Genomic DNA, 23048 nt, shown 5'->3' on the forward strand with positions numbered 1-23048 from the left:
GGTAATTCCATACTGCTTTCTACAGCGGCTGCATTAATCTGCCTTCCCACCAACAGTGCCTGAGGATTCCCTTTTCTCCATATTTTGGACAATACTTGTTTGTTGATTTACTGATGGTAGCCATTCTAATAGGTGTGAGGTGATACCTCACTGTGGTTTTAACTTGCATTTCTCTGTTGATTAGTGACTGAGCATCTTTTCCTATGTTGGCCATCTGTGTATCCTCTTTGGAGAAAGTATCTACTGAGGTCCTTTGTCCATTTTTTGTATTGTTGACACTGTTAGAGATGTCCCCCATTTTCCCTTCCTTTGCCCACATCCACCCAGCCCCTCCCCACTCCTTTGCTCATTTTTTAATTGGATTGTTTGGTTTTTTGGTGCTGAGTCTTAGAAGTTCTTTATAAATTTTGGTTATTAATCCCTTATCAGATGTATCATTGACAAATATGGTCTCCCATTCAGTGCATGGCCTTTTGCTGATGGTTTGTTGATGGTTTTTTTGTTGTTGGTTTCCTTTGCTGTTCAAAAACTGTTTAGTTCAATGTAGTCCCACGTGTTTATTTTGTTTCCCTTGCCTGAGGATATATATCAGAAAAAATATTGCTATGAGAAATGTCCAAGATTTTACTGCCTATCTTCCTTCGAAGATTTTTATGCTTTCGAGTTTAAAATTTAAGTCTTTAATCCATTTTGAGTTTATTCTTGTGTGGTGTAAGAAGGTGGTCATGCCATTTTTTTTGCATGTGTATTTCCAATTTTCCCAACGCCATTTATTGAATAGACTATCTTTACCCCATTGTATGTTCTTGCTTCCTTTGTCAAATATTAATTGACCATAAAGGTGTGAGGGTTTTTTTTTGGGGGGGGGGGCTCTCTATTCTGTTCTATTGATCTATGTATCTGTTTTTATGCCAGTTTCATGCTGTTTTGGTTACTATGGCCATGTAGTATAGTTTAATATCAGGTAGCATGATTCCCCCAACTTTGTTCTTTCTTAAGATTGCTGTGAATATTGGGGCTATTTTGTGGTTTCATATAAATTTTCAGAATATTTGATCAGTTCTGTGAAATACTCCTTTGGCATTTTGATAGGAATTGCATTGAATTTATAGATTGATTTGGTTAGTATGGACATTTTAAAGATGTTAATTCTTCCTGTCCATGAACAGTGTATGCTTCCACTTATTTGTATCTTCTTCGATTTCTTTCTTCAGTGTCTTTTAATTTTCTGAATACAGGTATTTTACATCCTTGGTTAAGTTTCTTCCTAGTCATGTTTTTAATGCAATTGTAAATGGGATTGTTTTCTTAGTTTCACTTTCTGATAGTTCATTATTAATATATACAAATGCAACTGATTTCTGGATATTTATTTTGAATCTTGCTACTTTACTGAACTTGTTTATTAGTTCTAGTGGTTTTTTTGTGGAATCTTTAGGGTTCTCTATATACGTTCTCATGTCATCTGCAAATAATGACAGTTTTGCTTCTTTCTTTCCAGTCTAGATGCCTTTTATTCCTTCTTCTTGTCTCATTGTAATGGCTAGGAATTCTAGTACTATGTTGAATAAGAGTGGTGAGAGCAGACATCTCTGTCTTGTTCCCAATTGTAAGGAAAACACTTGTAGTTTTTGCCCATTGGTATGACATTGGCTGTGGGTTTGTCATACATGGCCTTTATTACAGTGAGTTATGTTTCCTCTATGACCACTTTGCAAAAAGTTTTTACCATAAATGGGTGCTAGATTTTATCAAATGTTTGTTCTCTGTATATTGATATGATCACATGTGATTTTTATCTTTCATTTGGTTATGTGGTACATCACATTTATTGATTTACATATATTGTATCAACCTTGCATCCCTGTAATAAATCCCACTGGATAATGGTGTATGGTCTTTTTAATATATTGCTGGATCTGGTTTGCTAATATTTTGTTGAGGATTTTAGTATCTATGTTCATCAAGGATTTTGGCCTATAATTTTCTTTCTTTGTAGTGTCTTTGTCTGGTTTTGAAATTAGGATAACACAGGCCTTGTAAAACAAGCTTGGGAGTCTTCCCTCCTCTTGAATTTTTTGGAATAGTTTGAGAATGATAGGTGTTAGTTCTTTGAATGTTTGGTAAAATTCACTTGTGAAGCCATCTGGTTCAGGACTTTTGTTTCTTAAAAGTTTTTTTTATTACAGCTTCAATTTTATTAGTTGTAGTCTGTCTATTCAGATTTTCTGATTCTTCTTCATTCCATTTTGGAAGATTGTATGCTTCCAGGAATTTACCTATTTCATCCAGACTAATCTGTTGTTATATAGTTATTTGTAATATTCTCTTACAATTCCTTGTATTTCTGTGGTATTTGTTGTCACTGCTCCTCTTTCATTCTGATTTTATTTATTTGGGTCCTTTCTTTTTTTCTTAATGAGTCTGGTTAAAGTTTGTCAATTTTGTTTCTTTCTGAAGAATCAGCTCTTGGTTTTATTGATATTTTGTATTTTTTTACACTTTAATTTGTTTATTTCTTCTCTGATCTTTATTATTTCCTTTCTTCTATTTACTTTAAACTTTATTTGTTGTTCTTTTTCTAGTCCCTTTAAGTATAAAGTTAGAAGCTCATAAACAGAAACAAGTGTATGGTGATTACCAGAGGAAAAGGGGGGTAAGGAGAGGTGAGGAAGGTAACGTGGAGATAAATGATGATGGAAGGAGACTTGACTTGGTTTGGAGAATATACAGTACAATACATAGAGGATGTACTATAGAATTGTACACCTGAAACTTATATAATTTTATTAACCAATGTCACCCTAATAAATTCAATAAAAATTTTCTAAGTGTAACTCTCCTAATATCAACAATATCCAAACCTCTCACTTAAAAAAAAAAAGAGTGGAGAAGTATGGCAAGTATTTAATTAATACACATGCAATTTTTTAAGATTTTGTGACATTTGTGATTTTATCAGCTTTTTAAATTTTGTTATATTCTCTAAATAAATGTCCATGTTCCTATCTTAAGAAAAAAGATATTACTGGTCCTTAGAATGCCAGTGATGGGGGCTAAAAGGATCTTTGGAAATTATTTAATTATTTCTACACTGACCTCTCCTATGCACATGTCACATGACCATACAAGTGGACTGAATGAATGGGCTCCGAGTCCTTGTCCTCACCTTTTTGACCATTTATACATTCTAGGTTCCCACAACGTTTTTAGAAAAAACTCTCCAGTGGCTTTAGAAGTTAGAAGCATGCTGATTGATCCAGTCTCAAGATCTAACAATTGAAGAAACTGAGCTCCCTAAAAAAAAAAGTTGGTTTCTTAACATCACATGAGTCACACACAAAATCAGGGCCGTGCCTGAGGCCCCTGACCCTTGCCCACTAAAGCCCTAGCACCCTCAGAGTTGCCTACGAGGGCAGAGTGATGATGGGCGTACCTGCCTGTATTATCAAGCTGACTTCTTATGGGCCTGAGACGTGTCAAGTTCCAAATAAAGAATTTCAGTCTCTGCCAGAACAAATGTTTCTGAAAAAAGGATTCTGCAAATTACCAGGTCAGTGATTTGCAAGCACAGCATAGTTAGGAACTGTTGTAAAACTCTATTCCTCATGATCCTAGAAACAATTATAAAGAGAAAAACCTCATTCCAGAATGAAATACACTGTTCTCTGTCCACATACTCATCTCCTGAGAAATGACGGTTGTAGAACAGAGCTCGCAGTTGACCATGGACCGGGTTCTAACACTATCTGCCATAGAGCCAAACTGAAGATATAAAGTGGGTCTTCCTTGGGCTCCATCCAAGAGGATTTAGTTACTTAAATACCAAAGAGACCTTATGATAATGCTGTTTCTCCTAGAAGATGCCTAAGCGCAGACCCTGCAGGAAGCTTAGATAACAAATAGAAGGAATACTGGGCCAGGGGACCTGAGATCAAGCCTTGCTCCTTATTCTGACACTTAACAGTGAAACTGAAAGTAAGTAAACTTCTTTGTAGGTCTTGGTTTTCTCAGCTACAAAATGGGAAAAACAATGTCTCAGATTATTTCTAAAGGCAGTTAAGAATTAGATCAATGAAGATATGGCTATGAAAGTGATTTGTGAGTGATAAAAAATTATCTAAATAAGAGCAATTATTAATAAGTAAAGGTTCTTCCACCGGGGGTTTTCTTCTGGGCACGGAAAAGAAAAAAAGCTTTATCTCTCAGGATCCTAGAACATTTGCTCCTTCTACTACCTACTTCATGGCCATTGGCAGTCACACTATTGCTGACCACATTCCATGAAATCAAGGCAGGGTGGGGCTGTTCTTGCTAAGGAGTTGTTTCAAGAGGCTGGACAACAGACACAGGGAGCCATTCTCTGTCATTCCCTGTATTCCCCTTCCCTCTCTTCCCAGGTAGAGGGAGAAGGTGTTTGCCGAGTCCAGCCTCTGGACAAACTCTGGGTGAATTGGGAAGTCATTTCTCTTCTCTGAACCTCTATTTCCCACTGTGTAAAATGAAGAGGTTGAATAGAATGATATTTAAGTTTAGGGGCAACAATTTAATTTACCTCCAAAAACATTTTGAAAGTGAAAACATGTATTATTAATAATTGTGCCAGGATGACCATGGTCCATAAGACTGTCCCAGACAAACTGAAGTATGAACATTTTATTAAGCCCTGCTTCAACTTGCGCTATTAGTGGGAAAACAAAATGACCTCCTGACAAAGAAATTTCAGTTTCTTCCCTCAATGTTATCTTGGCCACACTGAATTTGTTACTGGTTCTACAGGTTATTATTATATTATTTCATTCACCAAGGGCAAACTCAGTATTAAGTCACATACAGAGGTTGGCAACAGTAGTTTTACAGTTGTTTGCATGCAAAAAGACATGTCATTGTGATTCTTACAATAGCTTTATTAACTAAAAGAATGTTGCAATGTGACTGTAAACCCACTTTTGCCCCCCCCTTTGTATATGAAGAGCCTGTATATCATAAAACATTTCTACATTCTTTATCTCCATTCAAAAGCCCTGTGAAATGAGCATGCAAAACTGTTAATTCCACTTTAGAGACTTTTTTTAAAGGCCTAGAAAAGTCAAAGACTTACCCAAGGTCATGGAGCAAAGGGAAGCATGGCCATGTCTTAGACGCTTAGCCTTGTGTTTATTTCATTGGGCCAAATTAGTAAGGAGGCAATTTGCAATCACAGACTGGTTGTAGGCCAGCCACCTTCCATCCCCAAAGTTCCTTCTTTACCCGTAACAATCAAAGCATAGAAATTTTTTTAGACCCCCTAAAGCTTGAGGTTAACCAGTATCTTAAAAATCAATGAGGGAACCAAATCCCAGATAGAATGAGTTTCCCAAGATTATTCATTAAGACCCACTTCAAGTAGAATTTAGATATCCAACTTCCTCCTTTAATACTCTTTCAATATTAACTAAACACAAATATATGTGATATATCCTTTCACCACCTTTCAAAGACTCATAATTTTGATTTTCTATTGTTGAAAAGTCTCAAGATATTATTTCCTTTCTTTAATTTGGGGAAGTGAGGGTTGAAAATACTTAAGTCTAAGGCATTGTAATGGCCACTTCTTATCTATCTGCCCTGCACTTCCAGTGAAGATTACATTAAATTCAGTTTCTTCATGAACGAAGTTTCCATAATTCAAAATGTCTACCAGAGTCCTGAGGGCAAAACCAAAGGGAGAGTGTCATGTAGGAATAAGCACTTGGACAATGAATGGGAAGCCTTGGGTTTAAGTTCAGGTTTAGCTACTCCTTTGCAGCACTACCTTGACTTGGTTATTTCCTCAATCTGGGCCTCAGTTTCTCTATAAGATAAAAGAGTTGGTTTAGGTCATGTCTAAACATTCTTCTAGCTCTAACAAGCTATGAGCATCTAAACTGTAAGTAGAGATATTTTTTAGTGGAGAGCTGATCAAATTCTTTTCTGTTCATTAGTCTCACAGGAGTCACTGCCCAGGAGAGGTTTTGTCATCACATCTTGCTGGTGGGTGTTTCCCATCCCTTTGCCCTTGTCCTCTTGTGCCAGCCAAAAGAAGCAAGGGGCTGCTCCCTCTCCAGTACACACCAGGGTGTTAAGTTAAATTAGAGGCATTAGCCAAGTTGCCTAATTGACTGATCCCTCAGACCTTAATACAGTTCTGGCAAACATTGCTCAAAGCCTAATCAGTTGTTTCTTAATTTATTGCCTGTGCTGAGATCATCATTGTGTATATTTCTCTAAGGAACTGTAACTACAAGACAAAATAACAACTCCACGATATTCACTGATGTCACTGTTTGAGACCAAATGGCCGTGAAGATGGAGGAAAAGACATATGTAGCACTGACTTGTCCCTAATACTGAGGACCAACAACACAAATGAGATTCTGAGCTGAACATTCAGACCCTGGATACCCATTCTGTCAGTCTACCTTTCAAGTGGGAGGTGAAGCTGGTTGGAGTCAACTTCTGTGTTTCTACTTTCCCACACCCTCTCTCTTTCTTCTCATACAGAAAGTTCTTATTCAGTGGAAAACCCATCCCATGTATTATGCATGAGACAACTCTTCCCACATAGCCCAAGAGGCAAAAGTGTGCCTTGGGCCTGGTCCCCATATGAAGATGAAGGCCACAATGAAGGTGATATGAGACCAAAGCAAGTCAACCCAATTCCTCACCATGACTTTCCTGCTTTCAGAAAAGATCATTATTTTCCCCCATTGCACTTATTTATTTGACAGAATGCAAGTCCTTTAGGTGACTATCCTGCCCAAATATGGCATGAACTGGAGGGAAAGAAACCTATATTTTCTGATCACCTGGATAAAGCCAAGCACAAAACAAGGCTACAATTCAGCTTTTCTATTACTGAGCTAATATATCCCCTCTTTGGTATAAGTTATTTTGAGTTAGGTTTTTTGTAATTTGCAAGCTAAAAGAATCCTGACTCTTTTTAGCTTCTTATTAAATTCCCCTTAGAGTCTTTGGATATCAGAGCTGAAAGAACTTTTAATGTGTCTGAGTCCATTGTACACCTACAGAGACTGAGAGGATCTGTCAAGGTTACCCAAAGAAGTTTCAGGACTAGAAGCCAGATTTCTAAATTAGTCTAAAATGTCCCTCAGAGGTCATTTAATCCAGTGCTCAGGGGGATTCTAATAATAATTCTACAGTGAAAACATAGAAAAAATGTCTCAACTTCGAACATCATTCTTTTTAAGAGCCTTAGGGATGCCACAGCCCCGAGCCTCCCTGAAGTGTTGTGTTCATACATTTGTCCCATCTGTTTATTTTTGTAGCATTTTTATTGTTATTACAATTCCAGAATAAAATGCCTAGCTTCAAATCCCATCCACCATTCACTTGCAAACTATGTGAGCTTGGACAGGTTAGTTATAGGATTGTGCATCAGTTTCTTCATCAATGAAATGGAGGTAATAAAAATAGTGTTCGCTTCATGGAACTATTGTAAGTATTGACAAACTCCATGTATTTAACCCAATGGCTGGCATAGAGTGCTCAGTTACTTTGACTATTACTAGTAGTTTATGATTTTTGAAACAACACTGAGAGACAAGACAGCTTATAGAAAAGAGAGACAAGAATCAAAGATAAAGGACATGCCTAAGGTAACATGGTAGTTAGTGGAAGAACTAAAAGCAAGTCCCAACTCAAATGATTCTTACTTTAAACTGTGTTTCATAAACCAGTTGACTATTTCAGATTATGTTCCCTCCTTCACAGATTCACTGATTCTACCATTATTGTGTGTGCTCATTAATTCAGTGAGTGTTTCCTGGGAACCATAGGTCCTTTTAAGCTGTAGAATCTATCATTTAAATATCTGGGTTCTAGTCCCAAATCTTTACTAGTTCACTACTGAGGATGAGGTCAAGGTCTGTTTCTTCAACAGACTGGGCAAAATATCCCTAAGGTTTCTTGCATAGCAAGCTCCTATTTGCTATCTTCAGTGATACATCCGTCGAGGATAAAAGGTTGCAGTTTCGGTGCTTTCCTCGAGAAGCCTGTAACCAAGCTGGAAAAACAAATACACCTGTGGTGGCTGTGCTCCCCCATGCTGGCGTACAGCACAGGCCACTTCAACAGTGCTTCTCAAGCAAATAAATGTGATGTGGCTCCCCCATGCCAGAGCTGACAGGAAAGTTGACTTCTGGCATATTCTGAGAGCCCTCTCCCCAACCCCAGATGACTGATCATGTACGAGAACTTCACATTGAGCTGCACACTGGTGGCCCTTGGGCCCAATGAAACTTTGTGAAAGTGTTTTGTTTGGCCCACAATGCTGTTTCAAAAAACTTTAACTCAACTTTCAACAGCTGGGAAGTTTCTCATTAAAACCCAGATTCCTGGCTTCTCTTGAAAAAGCATAAGATCTAGCAATACTGGGCTGGAATTTCAGAATGACAACTGACATCTTAGAACCGGACTCTTTTAAGGGAGATGCATGTTTTTCTAATTAGAGGTGAACATTTGGCTTCGTCTTGACACAGACTGTATAAATTCAAGGGGAATGTGCATCATGGTTTTTTTATCATGCAAATTCCAAAATGTTTATGGGAGAGGCTGAGAGGGAAGCTGAATGTTTTGTAATTACCTGATATATATATTAGACATATTAGATTAAGAAGTTTAAGTTTCTGGATTTAATTATTAATTTTAGCCTAGCCAGGGCCCAGCATGCTTTGATATTTTGTTTCTAGACCTAAACAAATCACTTATAAATGTTATCTTCATTTCCCCAAAGGGCATTTGAGTTGGTGACTCAGGGTCTTACTGTGATGCACTGGTAACCTGACTCTCTGAAGAAAGAAGTCTTGATTTGCAGTTTGCCAAATTCCAGGTGGAAGTACCTCAACCATAGCTAAATGCAAGGATGATTTAATGACTCACAACATTTCTGAAATTTTAGCAATTGGCTCTTGTGAGCCAGTACAAGCAGACTCAACACATCAGGTCTATCTAATTCCAGTACGTGAGGATATAAAAATTTTATTACTTTCCTCTCACTTTGAACTCTATGGAGAAGACAGAATGAATATAAAATAAAAGTCATGCCTCCCTTCAGGGGCATTCTGGTCTAGGTCAGGAGGTAAAGCTAACACCTTTGAAATAATTACAGGGCCTTTCAAGAAGAATCAGTACCTTATTCAAAACCTCTGATTGAATGTCCAAAAGACTATCAAATTCACTATATCCAAAATAGGTTTCCTGGATTTCCTCCCAAAACTGTATTGCATTTCCCCAATCTTTCCATCTCAGTAAATAACGTTTTACCCTGTTCTCATGCTAAAAGATAAGGAGTCACCCTTGGTTCCTTCCTGTTTCTCAACCCTCTTACTTAATCCAGAAACAAGTCTTACGTATCCATCTTCAATATTTATCTTAAACCATCCCCATTCCCACATTCCTGTGCAATAACCCTAACCCAGCCCCACTCTAACCCTCTCCCCCTCCAGGTCTCTAAATTCTGTCCCTCTTCCTCACCATCAGTCTCTACCAGTTATTTCTTCTCTCCATCCCTAAACACTTGCCATGATTAGCACCTTCTCACTCTTCAGATACTTGTTTGAAGGCCACCTCCTTACGGAAATCTTCTCTACCTATGCTGTTTAAAGTAGGTCTCCCTACCTGACCCATAATTCCCTACTCCATCAACCTGCCAACTATCACATACCTTGTTTACTTGTTTATGGCTTGCCCCTCACCCACAAAGAAAATGTAAATTCTATGAGAGTAGGAACCTTTTATACCTTGTTTTTGCTCTATATCTTCAATCTAGCACAGTGCTTCACATATAGTAAACATTAAATAAATATTTGTTAAGTGAATGAATGAATGAGCAAATGATAGAGATAAGATGAGGAGATTTGCCATTTCAAAGTTCCCTTTAGGCTCTAATGTTTTAGGAACCTGTGGCGTTAATGGTGTCTTGTTACAGCTTCTAATATGGGTCCAACTCTTCAAGTTGAGTAGAATTCAGTGGGGAGACAGATACATGAAGACACCAACAGGCAGCAGTAGTCAGGGGTGACTCTCTGGAAGAAGTAGAAATACACTATGCTTCTCAGGCCTTTAAAATTACTTACACAAGAGATATCTGTCACCTTATAAAAAGTTTCACCCTAATCTTCATTCAGTTGCCAACTACTCTACTTCATTTCAAATGTGATTGTGTTTATGAAAACTTAATGAGCGCACTTTTCAGGAACATCTGGCTTCTAAACTGCTGTGTCCTTAACCACGTGTGTATGCACATGTGCGCACATGTATGCATGCACCTGGTTTAATTTTTTTAAAGATTTTATTTATTTACATTCAGAGATAGTGGAAGGGAGGGAGAAAGAGAGAGAGAGAAATATCAATTTGTGGTTGCCTCTCACGCACCCCCAACTGGGGACCTGCCTGCAACCCAGGCATGTGCCCTGACTGGGAATCGAACTGGAGACTCTTTGGTTCGCAGGCCGGCACTCAATCCACTGAGCCACACCAGCCATGGCTGATTTGACATGATAAAGAACATGCAGAATTTGACCAGAGGCCCATAGGCTCGATCCCCTTGGCTGGCTTGATATCTGAAGGAAGGATCTGTTCCACACCTCAGAAAAGACCCACTTAGGACAGGAAGTGAGTCATCTGTGTTCCACAGAGGACCTGTCACAGGTTGGACTATACTAAATGTGAAACATTATACTGGAACGAAATCATGACATATTTGTTCCCTCCCACACTGTGGGACATTTCATAACCCCTTGGTACTTTACCCTGAAACTTTCAGAGCTGAAGAGGTCTTCAGAAATCACCTGTATGACCCTCTTGTTCGATAGAGGGGGAAACTGAGGCCCAGAGAAGGATGGTGCCTTGTTCAAGTTCACACAGCATATTTAGAACAAAGCCAGCATCAGACCCCTGTCTTGAAGCCCAGTCAAATGTTCTACAGAAACATATACTGTGTACAAGCTGTGTTTTTTAAGAGAAAACCTATTTTATTCTTTTGTTTAATCTTTATTGTAACTTGACAAACTATTTATTGACTTTTTATAATTGAATAATAACATTTTAGTAACTAACCTCTAGTTATATTGGGGCCCTAAGATACCCCAAAGGAATCCAGCTTAAAATGCTGAAAGAAGTCTTCACGTAATGAAATGTAAGACAATACACACCAATTTATAGCAAGGTAAATGCTATTTTAACTCTAAGTAGAGAGCTTTGTAATTTTAAAACCAACAAAAAGAACTGATTCTTTGTAATTTTAAAACCAACAAAAAGAACTGATTCTTCTAATTTTAATTGTTGTAGTTAAGATTTAGAGATCATCTCTTGTGGTTTTCAGCAACTCCAGTTGGTTTGAGATGTGAAAGCCATAGAAGGATGCATGCCAATCTGCTCAACTGTTTCATGCAAAGGACTGGAGACTGAAGAGAGGCTATTAACTTTAAAAAAGAGAGAGAGGAATTTGCGTGAGATGTTTCACCTATCAAGTGATCAGTTGAGTTTAGAGAGTAACAGTTTCAAGACATACACATTTAAACATCATGGTGCCTGACCGACACACAGGAATCATTTGTCTGATTTCTAACATCTAGTCTGAAAAGATGCCACCAGGCCTTCTCAAACTGCAGGAAGCATTAGAAACAAAACCTCACTCTTTGTAACTCTATTCACCCTCCTGGATCTGACTTTCTCCTCAGTCACCACCTCGTACAGGCCGCTGGTGTCACAGAGAGAGCCCTTCTGCACTGTCGATCACAACCCAGCTTTAGCACCTTAGACCAGTGCTTGACAAGCTCGCAGTGTGTAGGAATCAGCTGGAGTACTTTCTAAAATACAGACTCCGAGGCCACTTTCAGAGCATCTAAGAATCAGTATTTTAACCAACAATACTGGTTGGTCCTCATGGTGGAACGAACATACCCAAACCCTGACAGCTGTAGGCAAATAGTTCTCTATTCTCTGAGTCTCAGTTTCCCCATGTGTAGAATGAGGACATTTGACAAGGATCATCTCTTCCTGATTCAGACCATGGAGAGCTGATCATTTCGGTACAGCCTGGGTCCCCACCTTGCTCTGGGTTACCTCGATAGCCCAAATAAGCCATGTGTTTACAGAAACATTTAACTGAAATACAAGAACTCATTCACACAGAGCTCAATGTGAACCACGAAGGGGTTCAGGGGGTCCCAGGCAGTTCCTCTTCGCATCCGCATTGTGCTCTCTGTGACTTGCTTTCCTCTTCACAACTGCAGATCCGTCCATGGTGCTGCCTCAACCCACTGTCTGTCCCTGGACAGGGATGCCAAGGAAGTGCCTGTTTGTGCCTCAAAGCTAGAGCCCATTACTTTCACCTCCTTAAGCCCATTGCAGAGAATTATGCTCCACATTACTCAAACCGATTGCCACAGAAAAAGCAAAACGTAAAGAGAGTGAGTTCTTTAAAGATAAGGGAGGCTAGGCAGAGAGATGTTCTTTTTTCTCTCTTAAACATAGTCTAATAATCACATAAAGCAATTACAAACTTTTTCTTTAACATTTGTAAACCCTCAAAATTAGAGAGCCAACTGCTGCAGGATGACCCAAGAAAGAGCTTGATCCCAGCCTGTGGTTCCCCTGGGCAATGGATTTTCTGGTTCCTTCCAATGCCCTGAAGCTATGACTTGTCCTGGCCCTAGCTTCTCCTACCTATAATTATGATTTCTTCCCTACTGGGCTCAGGTGAGCTCACCAGACCCGCCCTCCCTAAGGTCAAAAGACTTCCGCAGCAGCCTAATTATTCCACATCTTGACTCCAGACCTTTTCTCTGAAGGCCTCTTGAATCTTGCATTTTAAGCTTCAGTGGGTTACTCAACTTTGTTTCTCATTGTCCCTCCAGTAATTACATCCCCATACCCTTGTAGGTATGGGGTAAATGGTAAAGCTGTTGACCAGGCACAAGCACAACATATATGGCAGAAAAAGAGGTCCCAGGGGTGGGGGAACAGAGGTTGTCAAAACTCTTCATTTCCTCATTTTTCAAAACAGAGTTGGTGCGCCCAGTGGCTGAGAGCCACTCGTGGTGTAGGGCAGTAATGATTACTGGCTGAAAGAGCACATTCAAGTTTACTCAGTTCTTATTGGCTGAGAGCATACACTAGCCCTCCAATCCCAAGTGGAAATATTTATGATTCAATATGTATTAAAGGGTAATTTCAAGGAAAAATTTTCATAGAAATTAGGATTAAAATGAAAATATCATAGGATCTCACCTATAAGTAGAATCTAATCAACAAAACAAACAAGTGAGCAAAAGAGTACCAGAAACATGGAAATAAAGAACAAACTGACAGTGGCCAGAGGGCAGCGGGAAGGGGGACAACTGGGGAGAGAAGGGGAAGGGTCAAGTCTAGGAACATGTATAAAGGACCCACGGACAAGGACAACAGGGGAGAGGATTGAATGTGGAAGGTGGGTAGGGAAGGGGTGAGTAATGGGGGTGGGGTTGGGGGGAATGGGGACAACTGTAACTGAACAACAATAAAAAATAAAATAAAATAAAATGAATCAGCATTATTAAATGGAGTATACTAGAAATTAATTTCCCTTTCTATTCTTTATGAGGCAGAAAGCTTCTGGTCAACAAGAGATATCCAGTGTTCCAAACTGAACTGACATAATTTCAGACAAAGGCAAAAAAAAACTTGACATATTCATTAGCTTCTGGGGCTTTAATATTAGTAAATGGGCTATTTCTGTTAGGCTTTTTGAAACACTGCAAAATTTTGAAGATGCACTTGGTTGGTGTTTTCCCAAGCATCAATTTTCCCTCTTCTGTTCACAGCTCTGCTCGCTTTTCCTCTACGTATACCCTTCCCCAGCTCCAGGGATGGGCTTGGACCAGAGTCAGTCAGAGTCCACTTCCCCTTTGGCTCCAAGCATTGTTAACCCAGCACTTTTGTGAAAATGTTGTGGAGTAAATGAGTTTTCACTTTCCCTGGGATTGCTAGCACACACATTGTACTACAAGGGGCGTACCTGAGCATAGAACCAACACAGAAGGAAGAAAAGGTGAGAGATAGCAGAAGCTAACAACAGCTCAGGTGCCTTAGCTGTCAAACCAGAAACCAGCTCCGCCCAGAAATACCCCTTTGTTTTTCTTAAGCCAGTTTGAGTTGGGATTTTGTCTCTTGCAACCAAATTATTCTATCTATTCCGCCCTTAGCCTCATTGCTACCCAAACAGATCTCTGGGCTCCAGGGAGATCATAGCCGAGCCCCAAGGAGATCATAGAAATGTATGTGTTGCATCTGTACCATCCAAATCCATATCTAACTCAAATCTCAGTTTCAAATTCCTCGGGTCACTGATTCATGTTTTTTGAGCACCTACCATGTGCAAAACTCTCCCGAGATCTATGGAAAGCCAAGTGGCCTTGCTGGCATCCACCACTGTCACAGACTGGTAATGCCACAAAAAGGAGGAAAGGGGAGGGACACAATCTTCTGAGAAAACTTGATAAAAGAGAAAGCTTCATAAAAGAGAGCTCCTGGAGACAGGCCTTAAAGGAACTGAGTCATAGTCGATCTGGACAAGAACTCATGTTCTGCCTCCTGGTCCAATATTCTGCTTAAACCCAACAGGGGTCAGTGCTGATGCAGGGCCAGGCCCTAGAGGAGTAGGGCTGCCGCTGTTGGTGCCCCAGGCCCTGCTAATAAATAAATAAGTGTGGCCTCATGGAGACGGGGCTCATGCCAGCCAGATATCCATTGAGAGAATCATAAGACAAGGACCACATGCTTATAAATTCAGTTCTGAGTATCTGCAGAAATCACAAAACAGTTAGAGATCATAGAACCACAAAATGTCAAAGTGAGCTGGGACCTTAGGAATTAATCAGCCCGCTCATTTGAAAGGCAAGAGCCTCGAAAACTGGACACATCAAGGACTTGTCCAAGATCACTCCTGCAGAGTCGTTCCTGGGGCTCAGGGCTCCAGGACTCTGACCAGCTGAAAGAAAATACCGTCATTACTTCAATTCTACCCCGCAGGAGTGAGAGGAAGAGTCTGCAGTTATATTGTGACAGATGCTATCCTTTATATCTGACAGCTTCTTGTGCCTTGCCTTCCTTCAGCACATCCCTTGATTTTAACTTACAATGAGCCTCTCCCGGGGCTGAGTTACGCAGGCCTGGAGGGTTTTCCTTGGATTTTTAGCCAATGCCCATTGTTTTATGGGATTTTTCATCAGTAACTGTAAAATCCCCAAAGCGAGCCTTTGCTGGGGATGCACTCTTCCTTGAGCTCCAAGTGAGCTCCTAGTGGAATGTGGATGCCTTATATGATGGCAGTTTGGAGAAATGGTTCCATTACTTGCCAGACCACTCCTCCAGAGTCTCTGTAACACAATAAATGAAAGAAATAATTATTCTAAATGCACAGGAAGGCTGGGCATATGCCAAAGCAAAGGCTTTTTTCCAAACTACAGGAAGGGTCCTAGGGTAGGTAAAGAGGGAGCTGCTTTATTTTCTAAGAAGTTTTGCTTTCCCTGGTGTCATTTTACCATTCACACCCATTTACATATGACTCTTGCAAAAATCTTGTGAAGAAAATGAAAACATTGTTATATTATCCCCATTTCTCAGATGAAGTAACAGCCTCAGAGAGGGGATGCAACCTGTCCCCAGTTACCCATCTAAGAAGTGGCAGAGCTGGGGTAGTCAGAACCCAGTCTGTCCCACTGGGGGTAAGCACTCATTTTACAATATCCGAGGGGTCTCTCTTGTCCACATCCAGTTCTGAATCACTGCTAGGTATTACAGAGGATGAGAAGCCAGGGCTCTTTGCAAGAATGACAAGGCTGCTGAGGCAGGAGGTTTCTTTGTCCTGTCTGATAAGCCACACTTGGCACTCATAGCAAAGCTACTCCTTTTTGAAATCCCTGGTAGCAGTAACAGGCCTGACCAAAGGAAGTATTACAGAATGGAAATTAACAACAGACATTGGAGAATGAACAAATGAATGAATGAATGAATTTGCTTACACATTACTTTACTACACAAACATTGATTGTTTAAGCTGAACATTGAAGATGGGCCTGAGACCGAGCCTAAGACCTGGTCTCTGCCCCAGAGGAACACATACTCTAATGGAGGAAGAAACAGACACTCTGACAAATAAATGACCACATACCGTGACAGAAGCCCGGATACAAATAGGTAGAGGTGCTCTGGAGGCCCAGAGCAGGAGGATGTGACTAAGTGTCCTTTCCGTGTGATCAGACTCGCAAACCTCTGTCAGCGTGAACTTCCCTCGGACAGCAGGAACCCACATGACTCATCTTTCCCTTCCTATCAGACACTGCACTGGGAACATCAGAAATCACCCATTTGTGCTTGCTGAGTATATTCTCCTCAAAGAGTTGGGAACGATTCTGCCGTGTCTGGTTACCTGGGCCAGGTGAGGGAGTCTGCGAAGCCCTCAAGCAACCTGTGCAAGAACAAGGACCCAAGGTATCATGGCCTTCCCTGGGATCTGTGCTCTGTATCACCTGGTCCCACTCTTACCTGCCACAGTTATCTTAAAAGGTGCAGTAGATCAAGCACAAGGAGCATCACAGTCCTGGTAGCCCCTCTCATCCATCAGGGCTAGAACACTTCCCTTTGAACAAGGAAGATAAAAGAATAAATAATGCCTGACACAGCCTTATCACCTGATAATACAACCTCTGGTTTTCCATTAAAATAACTGAGACCCATAGTCCTGTACTCGGGCTGATAAAGAGATCACAGGAAACAAAGCTATCAATTCTTATCTGTGCTGTGCAATAGCACATTTGAGTAAATACAGTGTGCCCGAGGGGGAAAATACTTTTTCTGATGGTGAAAGTTGAGTACAATTTTTTTTTCTCCTCCCACCTTTCATTTCTCACACCTTATTTACCCTAACCTCTAGGAATTTTTAATCGAAGATGTATTAAACCCAGTGGATGTATGTGATCACTATTGCGTAATATTATAAATCTCTCTCATTCTCCTTACTCTACCCCCATCCTTGGAGGACTTGGTACAAATGTTTAAAATATAATTGAAAGAACTTGAGCCAGTTCTTTACCTCCTAGTCCTTATTAATTTCATCTTTAAAATGAGAAGTTGGACAGCTGGTTTTCATAATCACTTCTATCTTTAATACTCAGGATCCCATGACCAACAGGGACACAGAACAGGTCCGTTTTGACGACAAGGGCAGTCTTTTTAAGCACAAGTGTTGCCAGATAACAGGTGACATAGGCAACCATCACCCCTGCTGTGGGTCCTAGGCCTTAGAGGGCCCAGCTCTGGCCATCCGCACAGGGCAAGAAGCCCAGGGGGCCCATGAACCTGAGTACCAGGGCAGCTCACAGCCCCAGGGCGCACACCCTGAGGATGGGCGTGGTCCAGGGATGGGAGGTGTGATTGATATTCTGCCTCCACATCCTACTCTTCCCTGCACTCAGGAATACCTGGGAAGAAGAGTGGGCCACTAAGTGGTGATACTCTTTCTAAGAAGGAGCTGTCTGATGGTCACTGTGAAAGCCTACTGGCAAACTCAGGTTCATTTCCAAACTTGCCTCAGACTTCACCTCTGAAGGAATGTGATTTTATATTTTAAATGTGAATCTACTTGCTTCGAATACAGCTATCTCAGAATTGGTTTCCTTGTCATTGATACCCTAGATATTTCTAAAAAAAACAAATACAGACAACTGGAGAAGGCTTACAGTAAAAATGCCAGATGGCTAAATACACAGACCTGCCGCTGTGTGAAAGAAAGGAGACAATCATGCCGGGAATCTCAGATACAAGTTTTACTAAATATAAGAATAAAATAGCACCAAGCCTCCTGACTGCCAAAACTAAAACAGAAAAGTGATGAGTTACCTGCCTTTTATTGTGTGATCAAAAGTACAAATACCTATTCTTCAGAGGAGACGACCTTCTACTTGGCAGAAAATTTGAGGAGGTTTTATCACCCGCACCCGTATATGGAGACACCAAGTAACACAACGCACCAGATCATCAACAGTGGTTTTGCAGGCCATACGGAATCATTTTTCATAAAACTGTTTATTATATTGACATTTGATAAAAATCTGAGAACGCAATATTTTTAAAAGGTTGTGAAGTTATTGCTACAAGGACCTAACCTAATAATATCTAAGTGACCAAAACTGGTATAAAACTGCAACTCAGAAACAATCAAAGAAATGGACCATTTAGACCAACACTTCTCAAACTTCTCCACCCAGTATTGCTGAGAGCTCCCAAGGGCCGAGAAAAGTGAAACTCTACTCTGTGGGATTCGGAGGTGCAGGATCAATCATGCCCTCCTCCACCTCTGGGGCAAGGTAAAATTTGTTTGTCTAATTCATTCCATTTTACTTCACTATTTAATAAAACATTCATGCTTATTTTAATATGAAAGTAATGTCCCCCAAATCTTTGCTGAAGTTGATATCACTATGGCTTTGAATATTCCCTGCTACTATCAAGAACCCCAAATACTTGGGGTACTTGAAAGATCAAGTACCCCAAATGTTTGGAAGACCATGACTGGCTTACATGGTTTCTTATTTGCTCTTTTTAACAAGCTGATGAAGCAGGTGTTACCCATTTTCATGAATGGGAAAGTGAAAAACGGAGAGATTCTGTCATTTTCCCAGCAACACACGGCATCAGAATATGTAATGCTTGAATGAAAGCCTAATCTCCTGACTATAAGGCCCCTTCTTTCTTCCCGCTTCCATATGTTAATTGTGCCATTTAGGGAATAGTCAAGGAGTGGACTGGATCGTCCGACTAAAGTTTCTGATGTTACGTTATGGGAGCACAGTGCACACTGAGCCTATAAGGCCACAGCACCAGACTCCCAATGTCCCGAAATATTTCACTCTGGCAATGATGAATGCCTCCTAATGGAGTGCCAGATTGTTCCAGAGAATGAGTCACCCCATGATCAAATTTTTCTCTATAACCTGTTTACGGGTCATCAACTTCATAAGCCTGGAGCAGGAGAGAGGAGTCTTTTCTTCCACGTCTCCCCAGCAGGTCTCTAACCCTTACAACAGTGACGGTAAATTGACCCTTCCCTGTGAGGCAGGTCACCGATCCTGAAAGCTGCATGGTGCAGTGAGGGGGCTGGAGGGCCAGAAGTCTGGAGACCTGAGTCCTGGTCCTGACTCTGCCCCCAGAGGGTTGTGGGAAAAAACACTTAACCCATTGGTGCCAGCTGTGCCAGGGAGTGATAATTAGAAACAGTGAGATAATGTCTGGGAAGCCCTTTGAGCTCCTCAGAAGCAAGAGACTACATAAACATAAGGTGTTATTATTTCCAAGCCCACATCAGCCAAGGATATCACAGTTAAGCTTCTCAGAAACCTCCCTGCACATGGAAGGACTGGCCAATCTTTCATCATCTCATCCCATTGAAATTCTCAAGCTTTGGAGGATGTTGGAGGAGTCGGCTATCTGGTTAAAGATCAGGAATGCTGTTGAAGTGAAGACTTCAAGTCACAGACCCTCCCAGCTGAAAAGGATATTAGCAATGTAGCCCACGCTCTTCATTTAGAGAAAGAGAAGCTGAGTCCAAGAAGGATTGTGCATAACTCACATTCCTGCTGGACATGAAATAATCAATACACACTGTGGACAAGGTGATATGGGTAGTATTGCAAAGCACGACCAGTACTGTGACAAAGACCGAGCTGAAGCCCTGCAACTGCACGACGTCCTTGGGTAAATCACTTTAACTTTGAGGCTCAGAAAGATGGAGACAAGAGCAATGACATCACTCTCTAATATTTTTATTATGTTTGACAGCTCCCTAATAATTTTAGAATCACCGGCCGATTTAATCCTTATAAGAAAGCAGAGAAGGAAGCATACGATGTTCTTTCCTCTCTACAGAGGGGAAACCTGAGGTTTGGGGAGAGGCAGTCCCATTCACTTAGCCCTGACCTGACTCCCTGATGGGTCTTCTGGAAAAGCAGCAGCAAAGTAACTGGATTCTAGGCCCCAATGTCCTGCCCCTCTGTACGTGAACACCAGTGATCTTCACGTTCTTTCTCATACTAGGGTTCTATAGATCTGCAGATTTATCGAAGCTTTGAAGGCTACCTGGTGCCGAGGAGACTTTTGATAAGTATTTGTTATGACCAGAAAACTGTGCAAAGAGTTAGAAATTCTCCCTCTAAACTCAGCTACTAATTAAATATGTCTTAATTTAAATGATTTACTGTGTTTCAGTAAGAACCCCGTGTCATTTTATATTTGAATGCCATAAATTATACAAGTAGAATGTAAATATATTTTTACTGCAAACATTTCAAGTATCTAAAAACAAATGTCCACTGGATCCCTCCTGATCTCAATTCCTACTCCCTGCAAACTCTCAACCCTGCTCTTCCTTGTCCACACCCCACTCCCACTGTTCGCACTCAAGACTATCATGTTAACCCTTCACTCTATGCAACTGATTATATGTGCATATAGAAATGCCTTGATTTGTTGTTCTGTGTCTTAACCATTGGTCTGTGTCTTACATAAATGGTTTATGTTGTATATATTGTTCTACAATTTCTTTAACTTAACACATGGTGCAGATCTAGCCATGTTGGCTGCTCCAGATGTACTGTTTTCCCTGTATTTCATCATATCACTACACCGCGGTTAAGCTATGCCCCTGCAAATGGTCTCTCTCTTCAGTGGTCTCTCCTTCTCTATCGCAAACAATGCTGCAGTGAACATTTTTGTATGTGTCACCTTACAAACACACACACACACACACGGGCACAATTCTGTACACTGCATTCCAAAAGATAACTGCCAGATTCGACCCAAAAGGTATCATATTGATTTTCATACCAACCAACAGCTTATGAAAGGGCCTCTGCCTTACACTGGTGCTAAAACTTGATGTCCCCAATCCTTTCAATTGTGTTTGCCAATTTGATAATCAAAATAATATGCATTGTTGATGTTAATTTGCATTTCAAATATATTTCCCTTTAAATGGGAAATGATAACAAGTGTTAACACTGAAAATGTGTTAACATGTCTTCCAAGAAAACATGACAAATTGAGAGACAAGCTCTCTGTGGTCAGAGGACCTACTCTGGCACCTTAGACCCACCTGCTGACTGGCTTCTGGCAAGTGGCTCCACGTCTCCGAGCCTCACTTTCCTTTCTGTGCAATGGGGAGAGGCAGTAGTTTGCCTTTGTCCAGGTTATGAAGTAGTTGTTATAAAAGCGCTCCTTATGTTGGAATACGTTTAGTCATACTCTCTTAGCAATCTGAAAGATTAGGCTTTGAGTTTTTGTTTATTTGTGTGTTGGCTGGTTTTGGTTTTGATTCATTTGCTTGTTTAATTTTATATGTAATAGGAGCACAAACAGAACAAGACCTGGGCTAGTTGATCAACAGGAGGATGTTATGTTACCTAAGCCCTGGACCTCAACTTCACTCAGGGAAATGCTATAGAATCTTCTGAGTTAACTTCTATTGATACAACTGCACTATTTGCTAGAGAGCAAAGCAAGCCCTGATTTGAGGAGATGGAAAATTTGATAAATCTAAGAAACCATTAAATTTAATGTCAGCCATGAAAACACTGTTGGGACACAGAGGACATTTTTCACTTTGGGGCAAATGAGCTTATTTTCATTGCAGCTTATTTTTCACAGGGTCTGAGTGGGCCCCATTCCCAGCCCCAGGGTAGAGCACATGGCCCAGGCTTGTGTCAGTTAGCACGTTGCAGACCCCAGCCCCAGTGACTGGTGCACAGCAGGGCACATGGTACAAGAAACCTGATCAGAGTGACCCTTAAAATTTTTGCAGAGAAAACTGGTCCAAAGCAGGACCATCACACATGATCCTGAAAGGATTCAGCCCTGGATACTTCAGACAGACTTCTTGAGGGAAAAGAGAGCCTTCCAATGGACGTACAACATAAAGGAAGAGGACCTACAAGATGGGGAGAACAAAACCAGGTCACAAGAACACGGCCAAACCAGATGTCCTCCTGGAAGTCCATTGCACAAGCTGAAAATGTTCTCCCACACACATAAACGTTGCGGGGGGTGAAGGTGGTGCTGAATTTGCTGTTCCATCCTTTGTGATGACCAGCACTTGTGGAAGCACACACTCACATTCATGCTCCGTGTTCCTTTCATGCAAAGAAGGCAGAGTTGGTGTCATGGAAGAAGCCCAGGCCTGGAAGGCAGGAGAGCTAGGTTTATCACTGGCTTTGTCTTTTGGAGCCTCAATTTCCATAGCTGTAAAATGAGAGAGCTGGACAAATAAGCCTGGGACACCCTCCTGCTCTGACACTTGGAATGTGTTAACCTGAGATTCTTTGCGCTCCTGTGACCATTCAAAGCTGAGATTGTCAGATACTGACTCTTTGAAGAATTTCATTCATTGTGTTAAAGGAGGGCTTAAGTGGCCACCAATGGAGGGGACCTGAAGAACATAAAACAATTAGGTTCTCTGTATGTCCACCAGAATTGGCTCTAGAAGAGGGTCAGGCTTTGCGAAAACACAGGACATTCTTCCCTCTGGGCTCCTTGGGAAAGCTCTCAGCACCATGGAGGGCGCCTCTCTCCCTATTCATGTCTTGCCAGTGGGAACAGCCAAGAAGGAGAAGAGGTCACATGGCCAGGCCTGCTGTTGGCACAGGATGTTCTATGCAGCCGATGGCTGGGCAAGGAAGAGGATTGCTCGATCTCTTACTGAGGCTTCTGATCAAAAGTGGTCCCAACAGTTGCCAAAACATATTTTGCAATAAATAGTCTGTGTAGAGGTTCCTATAAAACAGGTTTCAGATGCAACAATCATTGACTGTCTCTTTTATATGAAGCCTTATGCTAAGAATTTCCATATGCATTGTGTTTTAAATCCCATAACAACCCTATTGCATCCTAATATCACTTCCAGTTTATCATTATAGAAACTGAGACTCAAAGAGGTGAAGTTGAAGTAACATGTCCAGGGTCCCACAGCAAAAGAACCT

The 23048-nt window shown here is 40.9% G+C and overlaps 1 long non-coding RNA gene across 3 annotated transcripts in view; it reads right to left on the reverse strand.

The window, feature by feature from the left end:
- LOC123480230 (uncharacterized) overlaps nucleotides 1-23048 on the reverse strand; it is a 65614-nt gene that overhangs the window by 11059 nt on the left and 31507 nt on the right. Inside the window, exon 1 of one of the 3 annotated variants that reach the window (XR_006656145.2) lies at nucleotides 5102-5210. The exons of the other annotated variants lie outside the window; for them this stretch is intronic. This is a non-coding gene — a long non-coding RNA (uncharacterized lncRNA). Of the gene's footprint in view, nucleotides 1-5101; nucleotides 5211-23048 lie in introns of those variants that run through there. 3 annotated transcript variants of the gene reach the window in all.

This window comes from Desmodus rotundus, chromosome 2 (genome assembly GCF_022682495.2).
Source record: "Desmodus rotundus isolate HL8 chromosome 2, HLdesRot8A.1, whole genome shotgun sequence".
Classification (NCBI taxonomy): Eukaryota; Metazoa; Chordata; class Mammalia; order Chiroptera; family Phyllostomidae; genus Desmodus; species Desmodus rotundus.